Genomic DNA, 24,905 nt, shown 5'->3' with positions numbered 1-24,905 from the left:
TAAATCCTCAGGGCATGAAAGGCATCCACTTGTGGGACACTTGTGCAGAAATTGCAGGGGCCCTAGCAGAGGTATTTAAGATATCCTTACCAAGTGCCGGAGGTCTGGAGGATAGCTAATATTGTTCTGTTGTTTAAAAAAGGCTCTGAAATTGTGTTAGGAAATTATAAGCTCATGAACCTGTCATTAATAGTGGGTAAATTCTAACAGATCTGGTTAAGGATAGTTAACATGGCTCTGTGCATGGTAGGTAATGTCTAACCAATTTTTTAGTGATTTCTTTTTAGGATATTACCAGGAAAGTTGAAGAAGAAACAGTAGATGTTGTGTACATGGACTTTAGCAAGGCCTTTGACAAGGTTCTCCATGGAAATTTGGTCAAGAGGTTCAGCCACTTGTCATTAAGGATGAGGTAGCACATTGGATTTGACAGTGGCTTCATAGGAGAAGTCAGAAAGTGGTAGCAGATGCTCCCCCTTTGACTGGAGCACTGTGACTAGTAATGTGCTGCTGGGATTGTTGCTGGGTCTATTGTTGCTTGTCATCTATATCAATGATCTGGATGATAATGGTAAATGGATTTTTCCACTGAGATTGAGTGAGATTAGAACTAGAGGTCATAGGTCAAGTGTGAAAGCTGAAATATTTAAGGGCAGCATTAGGGGAATGTCTTCACTCTGGGTGGTGTGAGTCTGGAATGACCTGCTAGTGGAAGTGGTGGATGTGGGCTTGATTTCAATATTGAAGAGAAATTTGAATGTACAAGGATGGGAGGTATATGGATCAAGGTTGAAAAGTGAAATATTTAAGAGATACATGAGGGGGAACTTCTTCACTCAGAGTGGTGAGAGTGTGGAATGAGCTGACAGTGTATGATTTTAATATAAAAGAGAAATTTAGTTAAGTATATTGATGGGATGGCCATGGTCCAAGGAAGGGTTGATGGGCAGAATAAGAGGTTTGCACTGACCAGATGAGCCAAAAAGCCTATTTCTCTGCTGTAGTGTTCTAAGATTTTATTCCTCTAAATATCCCTGGAATTCATCTTCCCAGAAAACACATTCATCATTTTCCTGTTACTGAAGTTGAGAAGTTCATGTGAATACACAGACTGTAAAATCATTCCATCAACTCCCAATGCAAAAAACCAGATCTGAAGCCATTGACTGCAAGCTTCAGATATAGATTGTGCATTTCCAATTTAAAGTCCATCCATTTGGCATAGTTAATTTCCTACCTGTTAGTCTTAGTTTTTATCTTGGCTGGAAAGAATAGAACAGATTAGTGTTTTGGGGTTAACAGGATACTCCCATCAACACCAAAAGCAGAAGTCCAATAGACATCAAGTGTTCTATCTCAGAGCACCTAGTCATGTAAAGAGGTGGCTTCAACCAAAAATATATCTTTGTTAATCTGATGAGGCTAATAGAATCCAAGTGAATGTGGGTTAATGGGTGTTTTTGTGATTGAAGATCTTTATTCAGCAGAATTTCACAAGACACTACACTTGGCTGCTTGCTTTATGTGGAATTTATGCGTACGTTAGTTTTAAATAGAGGGGCTACTGTTATGAAGTTTCTCAATGGTCCAATATTAACAGTTGAGGGACAGCAGGTACTTGTCTGTAAGCTGGTATCAAATAGTTGGTTGGGAACAGCCCCTCAAAGCATGATAAGTGATAGAGTTAAGACATATACTGACGAGCATTTTCAGAGAATTACAGAGTCAATACAACACAGAAACAGACCCCTCTGGCCTGCTATATTGTAAATCATCAACTAGCCATGTGGAATAATTCTATCTGCCTGCACTTAGTCCATAAAGTGGCAATACAAGTACTCATGGCCATGAATCTCTTATGGTAGTGCAGTAGATGACATTTCCATCAACCTGTTGAGAAGTGAATGGTTCTATGCACCACATTGCAGGGTGGATGTGATAACATAGATGAGGATATTGGATGGGTTGATACTGGCTGGTACTTCAGTCACTTGCCCTGACTCATTTCACAACAATAGGTCGTGTTGCCCCTCTCTACTGTGCCAACTCTATATCACTTGAGAAATATTGATTGTATCCTTCTGAAATAGAGGTAACATTTCCAATCTCTCATTCTTTAAAACCAAATTCATTACTATGCACTGGAAGCATCTGTTCACCCATTTGCACAAAGTAAAAGAATTCACTGCTTACTTCCACTGGGGCCACCTTCATTAAATCCTGAAAAAGGATGGGAGTAGGGTATGTGAATATAGCTATGTACTAGTTATTAATTTGTTAGCATGTGACTATGGTTCCTTGCTGTCCAAGGAAGTCCCTTTGAACAACAAGATTTCCCAAATGGTCTTTATTTAAAAAGGAATTCAGCATTGAGCTGTGGAAAGTATGTTTATGTGACCAGTTCAGTCTGGTTAGCAGTGTAGTACTTGTATTATTTGGACAAAACAACATTGGTGTTGCAGGTAGACAGGGCAATGAAGAAGACTTTTGGCACACAGCTTTCATGTGTCAAGGCGATTAGCACTTGACTTGTAATGTTATGCTGTCTTTGCACACGATCTTGCTGTGGCTGCGTTTGGATTGTTGTGTTCAGTTCTGGCTGCCCTGCTGTAGGAATTTTGCCTAAAGTACAGATGAGAGTTATGAGGAGCTTGCCAGGACTGGACGGACAGAGATGTTGGGAAAGGTTGAGAGGTTGAGACTATTTCCATTGAAATGTAGGAGAATGAAGGGTGATCTTAGAGAGGCAAATGGAGGATACAGGCACATATTCTTCTTCCCCCAGAGTTGGTGAATCAATAACTAGAAGCCATATACTTAAGGGCGATGGCAGAGTTTCTTCACATTAGTACAGTTAGAACAGTAGGGTTGCTGGACATGACAGTTGAATGCTCCTCTTGTGGGAAGTGGGAAGGCAGGAAGACATCCTGTGGCCCCTGACGACTACAGTTTCGAGAAATGCATCCAGCTGTTAAGGAGCTGGAACTGTATGAACTCCGGATCATTCACAGGGGTTGATACAGATGTAGTTACTCCTGAGGTGTAAGACACAGGAAACTTGGTGACAGTCAAGAATGGGAAAGGGGTTAAAGAGCCAGTGTAAAGTGCCCCAGTGACTATCCTCCTCAACAACAGGTATTTTGGATACTGTTGTGGGGGATGACCTAGCCATGGGAAGTCACAGCAGTCAGGTCTCTGGTTCTGAGTCTGGCAGAAGGGAAGGGGGGAGAAGAGGCACTCTGTGATGATAGGGGAATCATTATGAGAACAGAAAGGAGATTCTGTGAATGAGAACAAGATTTACAGATGACATATTGTCTCTAGTGCCAGGGTCCGAGACATCTTGAATTGAGTTCTCAACATTCTTAAGTGGGAGGGTGAGCAGCTAGAGGCCGTGGCCCATGTGGGTATCAATGACATGGGTAGGAAAAGAAACAAAGGTCTGCAAAGTGAGTTCAGGGAGTTAGATGCCAAGTTAAAGGACAGAATCTCTAGGGTTGCAGTCTCAAGATTGCTACCCATGCCGTATGTTAGTGAGGCCAGAAATGGGAAGATCATACAGTTTAACATGCGGCTAAGGAGTTTGTGTAGGAGGAATAGCGGTAGGACCTATAAAAAGGGGACAGTTTGCACCTGAATTAGAGGGGGAGAGCTAATATTCTGGTGGGAAGGTTTGCTAGTGTTGCATGGAGTGGGGGAGGGGGTTGTTTAAACTGGAGTTGGATGGGAAACAGTGTGGAGAAGCTGTGGAGACATGTTGTTAATACCTCAGACAAAATAATGGATCAAAAGGAAGAGCATGGTGCGACTAATGTCTTGAGCAGTGTATATTACAATGCAATATGTACTGTAGGAAAGGCAGATGAGCCTGGATCCACACATGGAATTGTGATATTGTAGTCATTAGTGAGACTTAGTTGCAGGAGGGGCAGGACTGGGAGCTCAATGTTCTAGAGTTCCATTGTTTTAGACGTGACATTAAGGGATTAAAGGTGGAGAGGTGGTGTTACAAGTCAGAGACTTTATGGGTGGAACTGTAGAATAAAAAGGTATGACCATGTCAATGTGGCTATATTATGGGCCACCCAACAGTCAGCAGGATTTAGAGGAACAAATGTGTAGAGAAATCGCAGACTGTTGCAAGAAATACAAGGCTGTTAGAGTAAACACGAGGAAATCTGCAGATGCTGGAAATTCAAACAACACACACAAAATGCTGGTGGAACACAGCAGGCCAGGCAGCATCTATAAGGAGAAGCGCTGTCGACGTTTCGGGCCGAGACCCTTCGTCAGGACTAACTGAAAGGAAAGATACTAAGAGGTTTGAAAGTAGGAGGGGGAGGGGGAAATGTAAAATGATAGGAAAAGACTGGAGGGGGTGGGATGAAGCTAAGAGCTGGAAAGGTGATTGGTGAAAGTGATACAGAGCTGGAGAAGGGAAAGGATCATGGGACAGGAGGCTTCGGGAGAAAGAAAGGGGGAGGGGGAGCACCAGAGGGAGATGGAAACAGGCAGAGTGATGGGAAGAGAGAGAGAAAAAAAAACAAACAACTAAATATGTCAGGGATGGGGTAAGCAGGGGAGGAGGGGCATTAACAGAAGTCATCAGGTTGGAGGCTACCCAGCCGGTATATAAGGTGTTGTTCCTCCAACCTGAGTGTGGCTTCATCTTGACAGTAGAGGAGGCCATGGATAGACATATCAGAATGGGAATGGGTTGTGGAATTAAAATATGTGGCCACTGGGAGATCCTGCTTTCTCTGGTGGACCGAGCGCAGGTGTTCAGCGAAATGGTCTCCCAGTCTGCGTTAGGTCTCACCAATATATAAAAGGCCACACCAGGAACACCGGACGCAGTATAGCAGTATAGAGTATACAGTATAGTGTAGAGTACTGTAAAATGACTAGATGGGATAGAGTTTGTCAAATGTGTTCAGGAAAGTTTCTTTAATCAGTACATTAAATTCCCAATGAAAGAGTGTGATACTTGATCTGCTTTTAGGTAATGAGACAGGGCAGGTGACAGAAGTTTGTGTAGAGGAACACTTTGCATCTAGTGACCATAATACCATTAGTCTCAAGGTAAATATGGAAAAAGATAGGCTTTGTCCACAGGTTAATATTCTAAATTGGAGAAAGGCCAATTTTGATGCTATCAGAAAGGATCTGGTAAGTGTGGCACAGGCTGTCTTCTGACAAAAGTGTACTTGGTAAGTGTGAAGCCTTCAAAAGTAAAATTTTGAAACTACAGGGTTTGTATGTGCTTGTCAGATGAAAATATAAAGATAATAGTTTCAGGGAACCTTGGATTTCAAGAGATAATCAAGAGAGGCCCTGGTTATGAAAAAAAGAAAGGTCCATAGGCACCAAATGTGGTGCTTATGGAGTATAAAACATGCAAGAGAACACTTAAAGAAATCAGGAGGGCTAAAACAAGGCATGAGGTTGCCCTAGCAGACAAAGTGAAGGAGAATCTCAACAGATTCTAGAGATATGATAAAAGCAAAAAGATTGCAGGGATAAAACTGGCCCTCTGTATGATCTGTGCATGGAGTCAAAAGAGATGGGGAAGATCTTAAATGGAGTTTTTGCATCTGTGTTTGCTCAGGAGTTGGACACAGAGTTTATATAAGTGAGGCAAAGCAGCAGAAAGGCAATGCACTCGGTGAGGATTACAGAGGAAGAGGTGTTTGCTGTCCTAAGGCAAATTAGGGTGGATAAATTCCCAGGGCCTGATGAGCTGCTCCCTCAGACACTGTGGGAGGCAAGTACAGAAATTGCAGGGGTCTTAGCAGAGATATTTAAATCATCCTTAGCAACAGGTGAGGTACCGGAGGATTGGAGGATAGCTAATATTGTTCTGCTGCTTAAGAAAAGTTATAAGAATAAACGAGGAAAGTATAGGCCAGTGAGCCTGACATCAGTAGTGAGAAAATTATTGGAAGGTATTTTGAGAGACCACATATAAGTATTTGTATAGACATGGACTGTTTAGTGATAGTTAGTATGACTTTGTGCATGGTAGGCCATGTTTAACCAATCATCTAGTTTTTTGAGGAAGTTACCAGGAAAGCAAAGCAGTGGATGTTGTCTACATGGAGTTTAGCAAGGCACTTGAAAAGGTCCAGCATAGGAAGTTGGTATGGAAGGTTCAGTCGCTCAGTATTCAAGATGAGGTAGTAAATTCAATTAGACATTGGCTTTGTGGGAAAAGCCAGAGACTGGTAGTAGATGGTTGCCTCTCTGATTGGAGGCCTGTGACTAGTGGAGTGCCGCAGGGACTGGTCCTGGGTCTTTTGTCATCTAGATAGATGTTTGTCATCTATATCAACAATCTGGATGATAATGTGCTTACTGGATCAGTAAATTTGAGGCTGTCACCAAGATTGGAGGTGTAGTGGACAGTGAGGAAGATTATCAGAATTTACAGGGGTATCTAGACGGGCTGGAAAATAGGCTGAAAAATGGCAGATGGAATTTAATGCAGACAAGTGTGAGGTGTTGCATATCATAGAAACATAGAAAAGCTACAGCACAATACAGGCCTTCCAGCCCACAAAGTTGTGCTGAACATGTCCCTACCTTAGAAATTACTAGGCTTACCTATAGCCCTCTATTTTACTAAACACCATGTACCTATCTAAAAGCCTGTTAAAAGACCCTATCGCATCTGCCTCCACCACCGTTGTTGGCAGCCCATTCTACGCATTTTACTACCACTCCCTGAGTAAAATGCTTACCCCTGACATCTCCACTGTAACTACTCCCCAGCAGCTTAAAGCTGTGGCAACCATTTTAGCCCTGGGAAAAAGCCTCTCATCATCATACACCTCTATCGGGTTACCTCTTATCCTCCGTTGCTCCAAGGAGAAAAGGCCGAGTTCACTCAACCTATTCTCATAAGGCATGCTCCCCAATCCAGGCAACATCCTTGTAAATCTCCTCTGCATCCTCTGTAAATCTATGGCTTCCACATCCTTCCTGTAGTGAGGCGACCAGAACTGAGCACAGTACTCCAAGTGGGGTCTGACCGCGGTCCGATATAGCTGCAACATGACCTCTCTGCTCCTAAATTCAGTTATACGATTGATGAAGGCCAATACACCATACACCTTTTTAACCACAGAGTCAAACTGCTCAGCTGCTTTGAACGTCCTATGGACTCGGACCCCAAACTCCCTCTGATCCTCCACACTGCCAAGAGTCTCACCATTAATACTGTATTCTGCCATCATATTTGACCTACCAAAATTAACCACTTCACACTTACCTGGGTTGAACTCCATCTGCCAGTTCTCAGCCCAGTTTTGCATCCTATCAATGTCCTGCTGTAACCTCTGATGGCCCTCCACACTATCCACAATACCTCCAACCTTTGTGTCATCAGCCAATTTACTAACCCATCCCTCCGCTTCCTCATCCAGGTCATTTATAAAAATCACGAAGGGTAAGGGTCCCAGAACAGATCTCTGAGGCACTCCATTGGTGACTGACCTCCATGCAGAATATGACTTGTTTACAGCCACTCTTTGCCTTCTGTGGGCAAGCCAGTTTTGGATCCACAAAGCAATATCCCCTTGGATCCCATGCCTCCTTTCTTTCTCAGTAAGCCTTGCATGCTTATAAAATGCCTTGCTGAAATCTATATACACTACATCTACTTCTCTCCCTTCATCAATGTGTTTAGTCATATCCACACAAAATTCCATCAGGCTCATAAGGCATGACCTGCCCTTGACAAAGCTATGCTTACTACTCCTAATCACATTATGCCTCTCCAAATGTTCATAAATCCTGCCTCAGGATCTTTTCCATCAACTTACAACCACTGAGGTAAACTCACTGGGCTATCTCTACTTCCTTTCTTGAATAAAGGAACAACATCCGCAACCCTCCAATTCTCTGGAACCTCTCCTGTCCCCATTGATGATGCAAAGATCATCGCCAGAGGCTCAGCAATCGCCTCCCTCACCTTCCACAGTAGCCAGGGGTACATTTCGTTCTGTCCCCATGACTTATCCAACTTGATGCTTTCCAAAAGCTCCAGCACATCCTCTTTCTTAATATCTACATGCTCAAGCTTTTCAGTCTGCTGCAAGTCATCACTACAATCACTAAGATCCTTTTCCATAGTGAATACTGCAGTAAAGTATTCATTAAGTACCTCTGCTATTTCCTCCAGTTCCATACACATTTTCCCACTGTCACTCTTCATAGGTCCTATTCTTTCATGTCTTATCCTCTTGTTCTTCACATACTTGTAGAATGCCTTGGGGTTTTCCTTAATTCTGCCCGCCAAGGCCTTCTCATGGCCCCTTCTATCTCTCCTAATTTCCTTCTTAAGCTCCTTCATGCTGGCCTTATAATCTTCTAGATCGCTAACATTACCTAGCTCTCTGAACCTTTTGTAATATTTTCTTTAATTGACTAGATTTATTACAGCCTTTGTACACCATGGTTCCTGCACCTTACCGTAACTACCCTATCTGTTTGGAACTCTACACAAATATTTGCCACATTGCCCTGAATATTTGCCACATTTCTTCCGCATTTTCCATGAGAACATCTGTTTCCAATTTAAGCCTCCAATTTCCTGCCTGATAGCCTCATAATTCCCTTTACTCCAATCTCGACAACTCTGTTATTATTACACCTTTCCAGGATCTGTTTCCGTATCTGCTCCTCGATATCCCTGTTACTATTAGGCGGCCTATAAAAAACATCCAGTAAAGTTATTGACTCCTTCCTGTTCCTAACCTCCACCCACTGAGACTCTGTAGACAATCCCTCCATGGTGTCCACCTTTTCTGCAGCTGTGACACTATCTCTGAACAACAGTGCCATGCCTCCACCTCTTTTGCCTCCCTCCCTGTCCTTTCTGAAACATCTAAAGTATCATTAGGAACAACCAGGAGGGTTTTACATGAGGAGGGTAGAACAAAGGGAACTGAGAATACCGGTCCATAATTAATTGAAAATGGCATCACAGGTAGATAGGGTCGTAAAGAAAACTTTTGGCATATTGGCCTTCATAAATCAGAGTATTGAGTACAGGAGATAGGTTGAAGATGTACAAGATATTGGTGAGGTGTAATTTCAAAGTTCAAATTTATTATCAGAGTACATACATGTCACCATATAAAACCCTGAGATTCTTTTTCCTGTGAGCATTGTGTGCAGTTTTGGTCACTGAATTACCGGAAGGATAATAATAAGGTTGAAAGAGTGCAGAGAAGGTTGACAAGGATGTTGCCGGGACTTGAGAAACTGAGTTACAGAGAACGGTTGAATAGGTTAGGACTTTATTTCCTGGAGCGTAGAAGAATGAGGGGAGATTTGATAGAGATATGTAAAATTATGATGGGTATAGATGGAGTGAATGTAAGCAGACTTTTTTCCACTGAGGCCAGGGGAGAAAAAAACAAGACATGGATTAAGGGTGAAGGGGGAAAAGTTTAAAGGGAACATTAGTGGGGGCTTCTTCACACAGAGAGTGGTGGGAGTGTGGAATGAGCTGCCAGATGAAGTGGTAAATGCGGGCTCACTTTTAACATTTAAGAAAAACTTGGACAGGTACATGGATGAGAGGTGTATGGAGGGAGATGGCCCAGGTGCAGGTCAGTGGGACTAGGCAGAAAAATGGTTCAGCACACCCAAGAAGGGCAAAAATACCTGTTTCTGTGCTGTAATGTTCTATGGTTCATATTTAGCAAATCTATAGAACAGTAACTGTAAACAAGATCAATGAACAACCAACTGTGCAAATATAAATAAATAGCAATAAGTAACGAGAGCATGAACTATCAATGTCTTTCCCCAGATTAGGGAACCAAAACTGCACACAATACTCCAGGTGTGGTCTTACCAAGCCCTTGTACAACTGCAGTAGAACCTCCCTGCTCCTGTACTTGAATCCTCTTGCTATGAATGCCAACATATCATTTGCCTTTTTCACCACCTGCTGTACCTACATGCCCACTTTCAATGACTTGTGTACAATGACACTCAGGTCTCATTGCACCTCCCCTTTTCCTAATCGGCCACCATTCAAATAATAATCTGTTTTCCTGATCTTGCCACCAAAGTGGATAACCTCACATTTATCCACATTGAATTGCATCTGCCATGAATTTGCCCACTCACCTAACCTATCCAAGTCGCCCTGCATCCTCTTAGCATCCTCCTCACAGCTAACACCGCTGCCCAGCTTCATGTCATCTGCAAACTTGGAGATGCTGCATTTAATTCCCTCGTCTAAATCATTAATATATATTGTACTGAGCCTTGCAGTACCCCACTAGTCACTGCCTGCCATTCTGAAAAGTTCCTGTTTATTCCCACTCTTTGCTTCCTGTCTGCCAACCAATTCTCTATCCACATCAATACTATACCCTCAATACTGTGTGCTTTAAGTTTGCACACTAGGGGGGATGTCACATGATGACGTAGGGTCACGATGTGGAAATCCAGCTCTCCCGTAAAAAAACAGTAAAATAATGTTTAAGTGAAGAAAAGTTGGTAAATACTTTTAAAAAATTACTTATAAGCTACTCAGGATTGTCTTAAGATATGTCTACTAAACAGAAGCAGAAGAAAACTACTACTTTGAAGACAACACAAGTTGGAAAAGAATCAAGGCTGGCCGGCATGTAAGAGCCTCAGGCTCAAGTGCATTTTACCTCCGTCGATACAGAACAGGAAACTGCGGCAACATCAACCATTTCCAAAAAAAAGAGCAACAGGAATTGCGCATGCGTGAAGGAAGGGGCATGCACAAACACGAGCGACCCAAACTACAAATCCCAGCTATGATCGGAACTGAAAGTGAAAGTGAATATGAGGTGGAATCGGATTCCCTGGATAAATCAGTCAAAGATGAAGAGACAAACAAAGACGAGGTTGGGGGTGATATTGGAGACATAAAAAAATCTTTGGTGCAAATAATGCATGAATTTAAAGCATTAAAAGTAATAAAAAAAGATATTAAAATATGAAGATTATGTTTGATAAAATGTTGAAAAGACAGGACAAAATGGACAAGAAAATTAAAAACTTGGAAGAAACAACAAGAGACACCATTGATAGAGTGAATAAAATGGAAGATAATACTTCTGCCTGGACATCAGAAAGAAAATGGTTGTTGGAAAAAGTGGATATACTTGAAAATTTTAGCAGACGAAACAATATTAAGATTGTTGGACTTAAAGAAGGTATAGAGGGAGAGGATCCAATAATTTTTTTTTCAAAAATAGATTCTGGAAATTTTGGAAATGGAAGAAGGAACCCAGTTAATTGAAATTGAAAGGGCTTACCGAGCCTTAAGATCAGGACCTCAAGTTGATCAAAACCCACGATCAATCTTGATAAAATGCTTAAGATATCAAGATAAAGAAAAGATCTTGAAGGCGGCTGCCCAACATACCAGAAAGAGAAACGAGCCATTGATGATAGAAGGGAAAACAGTTCTTTTCTATCCTGATATAAGTTATGACCTTTTGAAGAGAAAGAAGGAATTTAACCCAGCGAAAAAAGTTTTATGGGAAAAGGGTTATAAATTTATATGGCGCCACCCGGCAACCCTGATAATTTTTTTGGATGACTTAAAAAGAAGATCTTTTTCTGATTATCAGGATGCGGAAGAATTTGCACAAGAACTCCCAAATATTCGCTAACCACAGCCAAAGATTTAAAAGTGAAATGGATTAAAGATGAAGACAGGGACAGTGAATGGAGTTGATGGATGTTTAAGGACAGAAGAATATTTAAATATATTCTTAATTATATGATACAGGGGGAGAAAGGTAAAAATTTGAGAAATATTAATCGAGAGTAGTGATATTATTTTTTCTTCTCTTATATATACTTCTTTATGTTACGGGGGAACTGGGGGAACTTCGGATCGATTGCTACGGGATTCATGTGTGTAATCATGGTGATTGCCATGACCTGCACAACAGAGGGGGGTAATGTTGTGTTTTTTTATTCACAACATTAGTAGGGGGGTATTTTGTTTTTTTTTTTCTTTATAATCTATTTTTCTTTAATCTTTCTTTCTTTGCCTGGACAATCGGGGGGTGGGGGGAGACACATAGCAACATGGAGAATTTTAAAAAGATTCCCCAAGATACTACGAAAGTTGAAAAGTTAGGTAAGTAGACTGGAGTAACCCTGTTAAGAATAATGACTAATTCACTGAATTTTTAAAGTTTTAATGTTAATGGGCTTAATGGACCGGTGAAAAGAAAAATAATTTTAACATACATTAAGAAAATGAAAATAGATATAGCTTTTAGCTGCATTCCATTTGAAAAAAATACTTATAATTTAAGAGATAAATATGAAATATTTCTGAAAATTTGGCGCCCTTATTTACAAAAGATAGGATTAAAAATATAGGTGCTCCAAAGTTAAAATTATTGGTTATTTGGAGAAAGAAATAAATATATATACTAAAGTTATTATGAGCTCCATGGAGCATGTGGGGATCTTCCGATATCCAGGCATTCTTTCATTCTTTCTTTTTTTTTCTCTTTCTACAGGGATATGTCGGGGGGAGGGGTTAAGGGGAGGGAGGAAGGGTTGATAATTTTTTTTTCCTTCTGTAACCATTTGAAAATTCAATAAAAAAAATTTATTTAAAAAAAGTTTGCACACTAATCTCCTCTGTGGGACCTTGTCAAAAGCCTTTTGAAAATCCAAATATACCACATCCACTGGCTCTCCCCTATCCACTCTACTAGTTACATCTTCAAAAAATTCTACAAGATTTGTCAGACATGATTTTCCTTTCACAAATCCATGCTAACTTTGTCCGATGATTTCACTGCTTTCCAAATGTGCTGTTATCACATCTTCCATAACCGACTCTAGCATTTTCCCCACCACCGATGTCAGGCTAACTAGTCTATAATTCCCCAGTTTTTCTCTCCCTTCTTTTTTAAAAAGTGGGGTTACATTAGCCAGCCTCCAATCCTCAGGAACTAATCCAGAATCTAAGGAGTTTTGAAAAATTATCACTAATGCATCCACTATTTCTTGGGCTATTTCCTTAAGCACTCTGGGATGCAGACCATCTGGCCCTGGGGATTTATCTGCCTTTAATCCCTTCAATTTACCTAACACCACTTCACTACTAACATGTATTTCCCTCAGTTCCTCCATTTCACTAGACCCTCGGTCCCTTACTATTTCTGGAAGATTATTTATGTCCCCCTTTGTGAAGACAGATCTAAAGTAGTTATTCAATTGGTCTGCCATGTCTTTGTTCCCTATGATCAATTCACCTGTTTCTGACTGTAAAGGACCTACATTTGTCTTGACCAATCTTTTTCTTTTCACATATCTATAAAAGCTTTTACAGTCAGTTTTTATGTTCCCTGCCAGCTTTCTCTCATAATCTTATTTCCCTTTCCTAATTAAGCCCTCTGTCCTCCTCTGCTGGTCTCTGAATTTCTCCCAGTCCTCAGGTGTGCTGCTTTTTTTTGCTAATTTGTATGTTTCTTCTTTGGACTTGATACTATTCCTTATTTCCCTTGTCAGCCATGGGTGTACTACCTTCCCTGGTTTATTCTTTTGCCAAACTGGGATGAACAATTGTTGTAGTTCATCCATGCGATCTTTAAATGCTTGCCATTGCATATCCACCGTCAACCCTTTAAGTATCATTTGCCAGTCTATCTTAGCTAATTCACATCTCATACCTTCAAAGTTACCCTTCTTTAAGTTCAGAACCTTTGTTTCTGAATTAACTATGTCACTCCATCTTAATGAAGAATTCCACCATATTATGGTCGCTCTTACCCAAGGGGCCTCGCACGACAAGATTGCTAACTAACCCTTCCTCATTGCTCAATACCCAGTCTAGAATGGCCTGCTCTCTAGTTGGTTCCTCAACATGTTGGTTCAGAAAATCATCCCGCATACATTCCAAGAAATCCTCTTCCTCAGCACCCTTACCAATTTGGTTCACCAAATCTATATGTAGATTGAAGTCACCCATTATAACTGCTGTTCCTTTATTGCACGCATTTCTAATTTCCTGTTTAATGCCATCTCCAACCTCACTACTACTGTTAGGTGGCCTGTACATAACTCCCACTAACGTTTTCTGCCCCTTAGTGTTATGCAGCTCTACCCATATTGATTCCACATCCTCCAGGCTAATGTCCTTCCTTTCTATTGCGTTAATCTCCTCTCTAACCAGCAAAGCTACCCAACTCCTTTTCTTTCCTGTCTATCCCTCCTGAATATTGAATATCCCTGGATGTTGAGCTCCCGTCCTTGGTCACCCTGGAGCCACGTCTCTGTGATCCCAACTACATCATATTCATTAATAACTATCTGCGCATTCAGTTTATCCACCTTGTTATGAATGCTCCTCGCATTGACACACAAAGCCTTCAACACTCTTAGCCCTTATACAATTATGTTGAAAAGTGTCCCCTTTTGCTTTTTGCCCTGGATTTGCCTGCCTGCCACTTTACTTTTCACCTTACTACTTTTTGCTTTTACCCTCATTTTACACCCCTCTGTCTCTCTGCACTTGTTCCCATCCCCCTGCCACATTAGTTCAAATCCTCCTGAACAGCAGGACTTCCTTGACTTATTTCTATTTTCCTCTTCCTCGACCCTGACACCCTGGTTTCCTTCCCCTTGCCAACTCAGTTTAAACCCTCCCTAACAGCTATATTAAACAATCCCGCCAGGATATTAATACCCTTTGAGTTCAGGTGTAACCCATCGTTTCTGTATAAGTCATGCCTTCCCCAAAATAGATCCCAGTGATTTAAGAATTTGAAGCCCTGCCCTCTGCACCAGTTACTTAGCCACACATTCATCTGCTTAATTCTGCTATTCTTACCATCATTAGCGCGTGGCTCAGGCAGTAATCCTGAGATTATTACTCTGGAGGTCTGGCTTTTCAATTTTCTTCCTAGCTCCCAGTAATTTTCCTTCATGACCTCCTCTCTTTTTCTGTCTATGTCATTTGTACCAACATGTACCAAGACTTCTGGTTGCTCGCCCTCTCTCCTGAGAATACTCTGGACCTGATCCGAGATATCCCGTACCCTGGCACCAGGGAGGCAACACACTATTTGGGTATCCTTGTCCGGCTCACAGAATCTCTTGTCTGTTCCCCTCACGATGGAATCCCCTGTAACGAGGGCATTTCTCCTTGCTCTCTTGTTCACTGCACTGGGCAGAGTGCCAGAGTCTCGTTCGTTCTGGTCTTCCTCCGTCTGGTCAACCTCTCCAACAATATCTAAAACTATATATCGATTCCTGAGGGAGACTGTCACGGGGGTGCCATCAACTATTTCTCTATAGGTACTATTGATCACCTCCTCACTTTCTCTAATAAGCTGAAGGTCATCAAGTTGTTGCTCCAGATCCCTCACACGATCCCTAAGGAGCTTCATCTCATCTGGAGCAGATGTATTCCTGGGGGAGGCTGGGAGTCTCCCAAGGTCCCCACATCTGGCACTCCAGGCACAACACTAATCCTAAATGCATACCTCTAATCATACTGTTAGCTCTAAATAAATAAACCTGTAACCTACCACTTTACTGTAAGACTCAACCGTCGCAGGAAGCCTCTTCCCATTTCCGCCTAAGCCTGTTGAGCCAAAGCCCTATCACTCTGTACCTGTTCACTCCGCTGCCGCTCCGACGCTGCCCGCTGGATATGGTGGTGTCCTTTTTAAATCTTCCACGCTCTGAGGTCATGCGCCTGCGCAGTCGTGCCTCTTTTATCCCAAGTAGTTTGAAAAAAAATCTGATATTTTTCCCGAAAAACCGGCGACTTACTCCTCTGCCTGCTTGCTGTGATTCAGATGCTGTGATGCTGTGCTGTATTTTTCTATGACTTTATTTAATAGGAATCTGAAGGGCAACTTTTTATCCAGGTTTTTGGAATAAGCTGGCAGAGGAAATGGTTGAAGCAGGTACATGAACTTAGATACTTAAGACAGGTAGAAGGATAGGAAATGTTATGAATAATATGTGACTTGCTTAGGTGGGAATCCTAGTCCTATGGACGAGATGGGCAGCAGGGCCTGGATCTCTGAGGTTTCACTTTGTGTGCAACAGCTTTGTTAGGGAACCAATAATGCAATGTTTCATTGGACCTGGGCATCAGTGTCAATAAATGACCTATCATTGTCAAAGGCTGGAGAGGCCAAATTTTCCAGATGTCAGAGAATAACCATAAGAGCAGAGATATGAACTTCAGGTCCTTGAGGTAGTGCATTTCCATCTTCCCATGATTTCAAGGTATACTCAAACAATGAGGGTGCTGTCTTATAGGGACAGATACACTTAAAAAGGCAGGTGTTGTCATGGACAAAGAAGGGAGAGGTTAAATGGGTGTTTCAGGGCCAGCAGACACAAACAAAAAGCAAATCTCCAGATGCTGGAAATCAAAGTGGCCAGCAGACACATGAACACCTCCTCGTGTACAATGGAGTTATGTTTCAATACAACATTAGGAAATTCAGGGAAGGGAATAGTGTCTATGACTTTCACCGCAGTGAATATAGATGAAGTATACCACTTAAGACCACTTCCATCCCCTGTGGCTGCATATTTTAATAACAATACTGATCCTTATGATACTCTATGCTTTCCCAATTACTTTTTTTCCTCTGATTATATTTATGGAAGTTCTTAGGATTCTCCCCTACCATATCTTCCAAACTTGTCTCATGCTTGATTTCTTTCTTAAATGTAGTATTACACTGAAGCAGGAAATTATAACATTATAATACAGAGTTTAATCTGGCATCCTCTGTAAGAAATCTTTGTGAATCCTTCCCGTCGAATGTTTGGGTTTTCTCTGGGTGCTCCGGTTCCCTTCCACAGTCCAAAAATGTACTGATTTGGTTAATTGGTCATTGTAAATTGTCCCAAGATTGAGTTAGGGTTAGATCAGGATTGTTGGGGGTTGCTGGGCAGTGTGCCTTGAAGGGCCAGTCGGGCCTAGCCCGGGCTGTATCTCTAAATAAAATAAAGTGTACCACTACATCTTTTGTACTCAAAGAATATTCTTGATTCCAATTGCCTATACCTGACTGACACAGCTGTTAGTTTATAATGAGACTATCAACATCTCTGGTAAAAGGAGGGTTCTGTAATCCTGCTAGCTTGCCCTTTTGCATATTTAAAACTTTTCCACTTGCCAATTATCCCTTTATTTGCAAACAGCCTCTCCGACTCCATGTTTGCACTGTCCAGTGTCATCCAGATGAGCCTTGTTCCAATTTAGAACTTCAGAGTTTACCTGGTGGCCACTGATGGAGTAACAGCTCTCTGCTAGTGCTCCTGACTTACTTATTTTTGTCTCCAACCTTTTGAAATACTACTTTTAGACAGGTTATTGTATTACTACGACTACCAAAGCAGCTTTGGAAGCTATTACAGGTTCAATTCAAAAGCTTACTGAGGAGTTTCAACAGTTCAGAAAAGAAGTGTCGGCTGATTCGCAACAAATCAGCACTGAAATTAAACAAATAGGTACGAAATTAGAAGATATTCAAGCAATTCTAACCAAGCATGATGAGAAGATAAAGGAACATGAGGTTATTACTATACTGGACGAGAGAATGAATGATTTGCAAAAGCAGTATGAAAAACAATCCAAGCCCAACAAAATACTGAGACGGAATCTTTGGACTTAAAGAGCAAAAGGAAGGAGATAATCCTGAAGAATTCTTTGCAAAACTTTTCATGGATTTGTTCCTTGATATTATAAAATCTCTGCCTTTGATTGATCGTGCTCACAGATCTATCTACGGATTGACTTCAAAATCAAAACCAAGACCAGTAATTATACGCTTCCGTGAATTTTAAATAAAGGATTGTCTGAATTGTGTTGCCTATGGAAAAGGTATGATTGACTACCAAGATCAGAAGATTTGTATTGTTGAAGATTTTTCATCAGAAGTTAAGGCAGAACATGTTAAGTTTTTAAAAAGTTATGGCGGAGCTATACTGCCAAAATTTTAAGCCTTCTCTTTGTTCTCTGGCTCGACTGAGAATCGCAGTGCAAGATGGATCATTTAAATGGTTTTATACAAAGGAGCAGGCACAAGAATTTTTAGACTCAAAAAATGACTGTATACATATATTGAATAGATTAAAAATCTTGCAAAACAGTAATACTATATATCAAAAAAAGACTGGTTAAAATTTTTCAGTATGAATAATTGCACTTTTTGTTTGATAAACCTGTCTAAGCTTGTTTTTCTCTGTATATTATTTAGTCTTGGTTGGAACAGTAAATAACCTTGAATTCTTTGGAGCAGTTCTAAGGGGATGTTTTCAGTGGGGGTAGATAGCGGTTGTTCTTTGACTGTTTTTCTTTCTTGGGAGGAGGAAAAGGGTTGGGGAGTTCTTTTTTCTTGAAGCTGATTTGGGACTCCAGTCAATTCTGTTGCTTAGCTAATATATCTCAAGGTTTATTATTTGGGTTTAATATGCATTTCTCCGATTGCTACTTTAACCTTTCTTATAAATAGTTTTAAAAGGGATCAGAGTATTAATTTATTCATTTTAATGTGGAAGGGTTAAATCACCCCGTGAACAGAAATAAGATTTTTGCCTATATTAAAAAATTTAATGTACCAATTGTTTTTCTTCAAGAAACCCATGTACGTAAGTGCGATAATTTACGTCTTTTTAATCGATGGAGAGGATCTCTTCCATTCCTCGTTTCAGGCCAAAGCCAGAGGGGTTTCTTTTATTTCTCTTATGGCCAGAAGGATGGTCCTGCTTAAATGGAAAGATGCGGCCCCTCCTTCTCACGCCTAATGGTTATGTGATGTGATGTCATGTTTAAATTTAGAGAAGGTTCAATGTTCAATTTCTGAATCTGGTCAAGACTTTCAAATATTGTAGGGACCTTTTCTGAATTATTTTCAAAACCTTTGATTTGCTGTTAAAGCACAGATGATGACTAATTTTTTTTTCTTTACTAATCAGCTTCGATCTTGTTAGTGGGTTACATTTTATTTCAATGTTACAAATTAATCAATCTGTATGAATATAGGGTAAGAACTCTTTATATGTGATTTAGTATAATGTATTGATATATATATTTTTGTACTCTGTATTCTTATATGTAAGTTAATAAAAATATTGGGAAAAAAGTATTTCCTATCACTTTCAATGTATATACTACTAAAACTCTCATGCGCTGTCTGTCTGTCACCTCCAATTAGTAAAAACGGTACGTTACAGCGGCACTTTTTTTTGTTAAATCGACTTAAAATGTGCTAACTTACAGAATGCAGGCAAAGTTCAGGGTTATATATTTGTATAACATCGCTCATTTGCTAAAATCAACTGCCCCGTTTTCACCTGAGAGCCGATCCACCATTACGGAAATTGGGACGTGACACCAAGATGCATGCACATGGCCAGCCTCAGCAATGACACCAACTGGAGCAAAAGGGCAGGATAACTCTATTTTGAATGGTCACATACCACCATCAGCAGGATTGGGACAGATCTAACTGCCAAGAGATCATTAAATCTTATTGTAGTGACGTACTTCTCTTTCAATATTTTTATTAGTTTCCTCATAAAGGAGTACAGAGTACAAGAAGATATACAAATAAAAAAAAGTACCAAATACGTTGTATTAAAAATACAGTTACAATCACAAACCCTGTATTCATAAAAATTAAAATAAATCAAAATATTGAAATATAATAATTCTGTTATACAGAAAAAAAATCTAAACCCACTACCAAAGTCAGAGCTGTAAGGAAAAGCAAGAAAAAAGGAAAAAAAAAACCTTTATCATATAATAAAATATATTATTAGCCACCATCTGTACTTCTGCAACAAATCAAAGATTTTGAAAATACAATAACTCAAAAATGGTCCTCATGATATATAAAAGTCTAGACTAGATTCAAAAACTGAACACTGGATCTTCTCTAAATTTAAGCATGACATAACTTCCAGAAATCCATAATGATGTACTTCAAGACACCCATAAAACCCTTTGCTGCAGTAAAATGACAGCGGTGACTAGTAACTATATCACGTCCATTTAGAAGAGCGCCAACCACATCATCAAGAATAATCAGCTTCCTTTGGTATTACTGCTTTGTATCTTCTATCCAGGCATTAGGGTAAAAAAAACTATGGTCAGCCTAATTATGCCGCATGGGAAGAGAAGGGGGACATTATGGTCAAGAGATGACGCCAGATGTTGTTGGGAAACTCCAAGGAGAGGGAGAGAACAAGAATCAGATGAGGCCAGGGCCGCATGGCTCCAGGATTATAGTCAGGACAAAAAAGATGAGAGAAGAAGAGACAGAGGAGGAGAGGCATGCACATCTCCAGAATGACAACAACAGGCACAGGAGGAGGAGAGAGGAAGTTTCCAAGATCAGAGACAAAACACAAACAGCAGAAGACATGAAGAGACGGCGCATGAAAGGACTCCATGTCTCCAGAATGACAACAAGAGGCACAAAGCTGGCAGATCAACCAGAAATGTTGCCATCAGAAGTGTCTTTTGTTAAACGAGGAGGAGCTATATTTGCCTTGATACGTGTCTTTTTTCTTTAATAAACTGGTTTTTCTTCTTCAGTTTTCAAAGCAAAGCAATACCAATATAGCATTCAAGAAAATTTAATGTTCATTCTGGTTACATCAGACTGCACTACCTTTCTTTCAAAGGGTGCCCCAATGGGTCACCCCGTTGTCTAGTAACTATTTAAAAATAGATAGAATTAGAATCACTGGTTCCAAACTACTCCCCCACTGACACCCAAGTCACTTACTCTGCCTCATTTCCCAAATATTGCCCCTTTTTACTGGGCCATCTACTTACTGCCTGAGAAATGTTGCTTGTGTTAGAATCTCTTTGTATAAGATCTAAATTACCCATTCTCTCATCATTTATAAACAAACTCAGTATAGATTTCTGGAAGCATCTGTTACAGATTAGATGTTACAGATCTGTTTGTCTGCTTAATACTTTGGATTATTTGGATAAAATAGATGAATCACTGCTTACCTTTAGGAGCACCTCTGAAAACAAATACTGGGAAAAAAATACACAATGAGGGGAGGCATAGTAGTGTAACAATTTATAATATATGCAATCGGGGTTCAGATCCTGCCGCTGTGTGTACGGAGATTATGGTCAGCCCTCCTTATCCGCGAATTCCGCATGTGCGAATTCAAGCAACTGCGAATCGCGAAAACCCGGAAGTGCTCTTCCAGCACTTGTTTGAGCATGTACAGACTTCTTGTCATTATTTCCTAAACAATGCAGTATAACAACTATTTTATGTAGCATTTTACATTGTATTAGGTATTATAAGTAATCTAGAGATGATTTAAAGTATACGGGAGGATGTGCGTGGGTTATCGTGGATCGGGATAAAAAAAAATCGGAAGTTTTCTTACTAAGTAAGTCGGAACAGGTACATCCGTTTAGCATCAGTCAAATGTTTGTCTTAGTATATAGTATATAATTTATCTTTCTATGCATATAAAACACAATTATGTTTCAGCGTCGGGTTCGATCCAGTGACAGACTGCTATCAAGTGCGCTCTCCACCGTGCTGGGTTGATGTGGAGGATCAAAAACCCAAAACCCAAAAACCCATTAATTAAACCACTGCGTTGCTTAGTAATAATCTAATCTCTGCTCTTTGGTGACCCCCTGCAATAAATGTTGAAGGAAGAATAAGGACTTACAATGAGAGAATAAAACTATTTAGCATTGATTAATTTAGTTGATGTGGCTATAGTGGCAGGGCCAGCATTTATTGTCCAAGGAGACCTTCTTCGAGAAACAACTAGCATCTGACTGTAGCTTTGCTACATCCATTCCCACTGAGAACTTTAAGGAACAGTTGAATGACATTCTCAATAACTCCAGATGAGATTGCTGATGTGCTCTGTTATTGTGGGATCATGTGGGTCCTTGCAAGCCAGCCTTGATGTTCAGCACAGAGTTGCCAGGTTGGCAAAACAGTTTAAAGTGTGTCTGGTGTTGTTCACAGCATGCCCTGCACACTCTACACTTACCCAGTCTTGGAACCCTGGCTTCATCGCAGACACGTTTCTTTCGCTTCCTCAAGGCTAGTATGTACAGACATCAAATACTTCCCTTTACAGTGCCATCACATCACTGAAGAGAATAAATAACTTACACGATCCATAGCTGCTGCAGGCTTTGATATTTCTGATAAAATTGGACAGATTTTCAGATAATACATCAATATTCACCTTCAAGGTACAAAATCAGTCAATTATGAAGTCTCCAACACCATTCAGAACCCTCACTGTTGCTGGAGCTGAAAATGCTCTGCCAGAGTCAATGGGAACAAAGTTTTGATCATGATGCTGCTGGTTCTACAATGGAAACTGTAGTGTTTTCAATATTTCAGTAATACTGTAAATATATTGTTTGATTATGCATCCTTTGGTGGTTTAAGATTGCACTGATGAACCTCAGTGACTACTTATTAGAGGCAAAAGAAAACAACGAAAAACAAAGAGAAGATCTGCAGATGATGAAAATCCAAGCAACTCACACAAAACACTGGAGGAACTCAGCAGGCCAGGCAGCATCGATGGTTAAAAGTAAACAGTTGATGTTTTGGGCTGAGGCCTTTTATCAGAAACAAAGGAACAAGATGAGAAGTCAGAGTAAGAAGGTGGGTGGAGGGGAAGAAGTACTAGGTGGTAGGTGAATCTGGGAGGGGGAGGGGTGAAGTAAAGAGCTGGGAAGTGTATTGGTGAAAGAGTTAAAGGTGGAGAAGGGAGAACCCGATGGGAGAGGACAAAAGGCCATGGAAGAACGAGAACAGGAAGGACCACCAGAGGGAGGTGATGGACAGGTAAGGAAATGAGGTGAGGGAAGGAAATGGGAATGATGAAGAAGAGAGGCCAGGGAGCCACTACCAGAAGTTTGAAAAATCGATGTTCATGCCATCAGGTTGGAGGCTATCCAGGTGGAATATAACCTGAGTGTGGCCTCGTTGCTGCAGTAGAGGAGGCCATGTGCTGACATGACAGAATGGGAAGTGGAATTAAAATCGGTAGCCACTGGGAGATCCCGTTTTTTTTTCTCTGGCAGACAAAGTATCACCGAAGCAGTTTCCCAATCTACGTTGTGTTTCACCGATAAGCAGGAACCCATACCAGGAGCACCGGACACAGTATATGACACCAACAGGCTCACAGGTGAAGTGTCGTCTCACCTGCAATGACTGTTTGGGGTCTGAATGGTAGCGACGGAGGAGGTGTAGGGGCAGGTGTAGCCCTTGTCCCGCTTACAGGGTAAGTACCAGGAGGGAGATCAATGGCATGGAATGAATGGACAAGGGAGTCAGGTAGGGAGCGATCCCCATGAAAAACAGAAAGTGGGGGCTGGTGGTGGGATCCTGTTGGAGATGGTATCATAAGTTCCTGAGGATTATGTGCTGGAGACTGAGGATGGTGGGGTGGTAGGTGAGGACAAGAGGAACCTAATGGGTTGGTGGGAGGATGGGGTGAGGGCAGATGTGTGTGAAATGGAAGAAATGTGGTTGAGGGCATCTTTGGTGGAGAAGGGGAAGCCCCCTTCTTTGAAGAAGGAGGACGTCTCCTTAATTCTGGAATGAAAGGCCTCATCCTGAGAGCAGATGCGGCAGAGACAGAGGAATTGAGAGAAGGGGGTGGCACTTGAAAGAAAACAACAAATACATTTTCTGGTAAGCGATCACACCCTTTTGGAGTTAACTTCTGAACAATCTGGCATTTTTGCAGTGTGAACTGAAGTCTTGAAGGTACAATATAGTTGTGGTGTGGCAGGCTCTGGGCTGAAGAGCAGAACAGCCAATGCATGGTCATTGCTGGAGCAGACCTGGAGGAAGCAGAGGTGAGGTGGAGTCTGGGCCTTTCTCCAAAAATGAGGAAAGACCTGAGGTTTGATCGATTCAAGCACTAGATTGAACTGGAAAGGTCAAGTACAGGCCAAATCATGGTCGTGCAGCCCAAGCACGAGAGCGAGGAGCAACCCTTGAGTAATATTGTAAATTTATTGTTTGATAAAGCATTCTTTGTTTATATAATTGATTATTGTGGCTGAATTGAAGAATTATGGGTTATACTGTTTGTAAGAAGAATGCGAATGGCATATGTCATTACTGCATCACATAATATGTGAGTGTCTCACTAAAGAAAATTGTAGTAGCCAGAACATATTCTGGTTCCTGTGTTTCTCTTTTGATTAGTTTCTGGAGTGACAAAACATAACCGAAACAGTTCAATATATAACTGTGGAGACTGTGAAACCAACCCTCAACAGAGAATGCAGAATAGCGGTTACCAAGCAACAGCTGATCTACATTTCACACATTGTATTTAGTCACAGAACTAAAGACTGTCCCATAGGCTGTGAAGTTCTTCTGAAGAAAAGTCAGAATAGCAACCAGCAATGCTGCTGTCACTTGATCGGCAGCAGGCTCCCTCCAGCAACACTTGATAATTACTGCTCATAACTTTTAATGTTAGTCACATTTACAAAGTCTCTGTAATTTCTCTGTAAGTACATTATGCTCTTGGACAAAGATGTTAATTCTGACTGAAGGTAACCCACTGTCAAAATTTAGAACATCATTAGGGATACTACTGGCTCCTTAAGCCTTTTTTTTTGTTCAGATATACCTAGTTCAGTTGTTGATCAGGATAGTGATAAACAGGCTAGATCAATAAGCTCCTGTGGGGATGAAGGTAAGAACAGTCATGGGGTGTGTGGAAAGTCTGTTGTTATGAAGGTACCACAGCTCTGAGGGGCCGAAGGGGCGGGAGCAGCCCCCTCCTTCAGGAGAATCGCAAGAGCACTATTAATTCGGGTCTCGGACCCAGGAAAATGAGAGACAATGTAACGGTTT

This window comes from Hypanus sabinus, chromosome 7, assembly GCF_030144855.1.
Source record: "Hypanus sabinus isolate sHypSab1 chromosome 7, sHypSab1.hap1, whole genome shotgun sequence".
Classification (NCBI taxonomy): domain Eukaryota; kingdom Metazoa; phylum Chordata; class Chondrichthyes; order Myliobatiformes; family Dasyatidae; genus Hypanus; species Hypanus sabinus.
The sequence above is the reverse complement of the archived record's forward strand: the minus strand, read 5'-3'. Positions refer to the sequence as shown.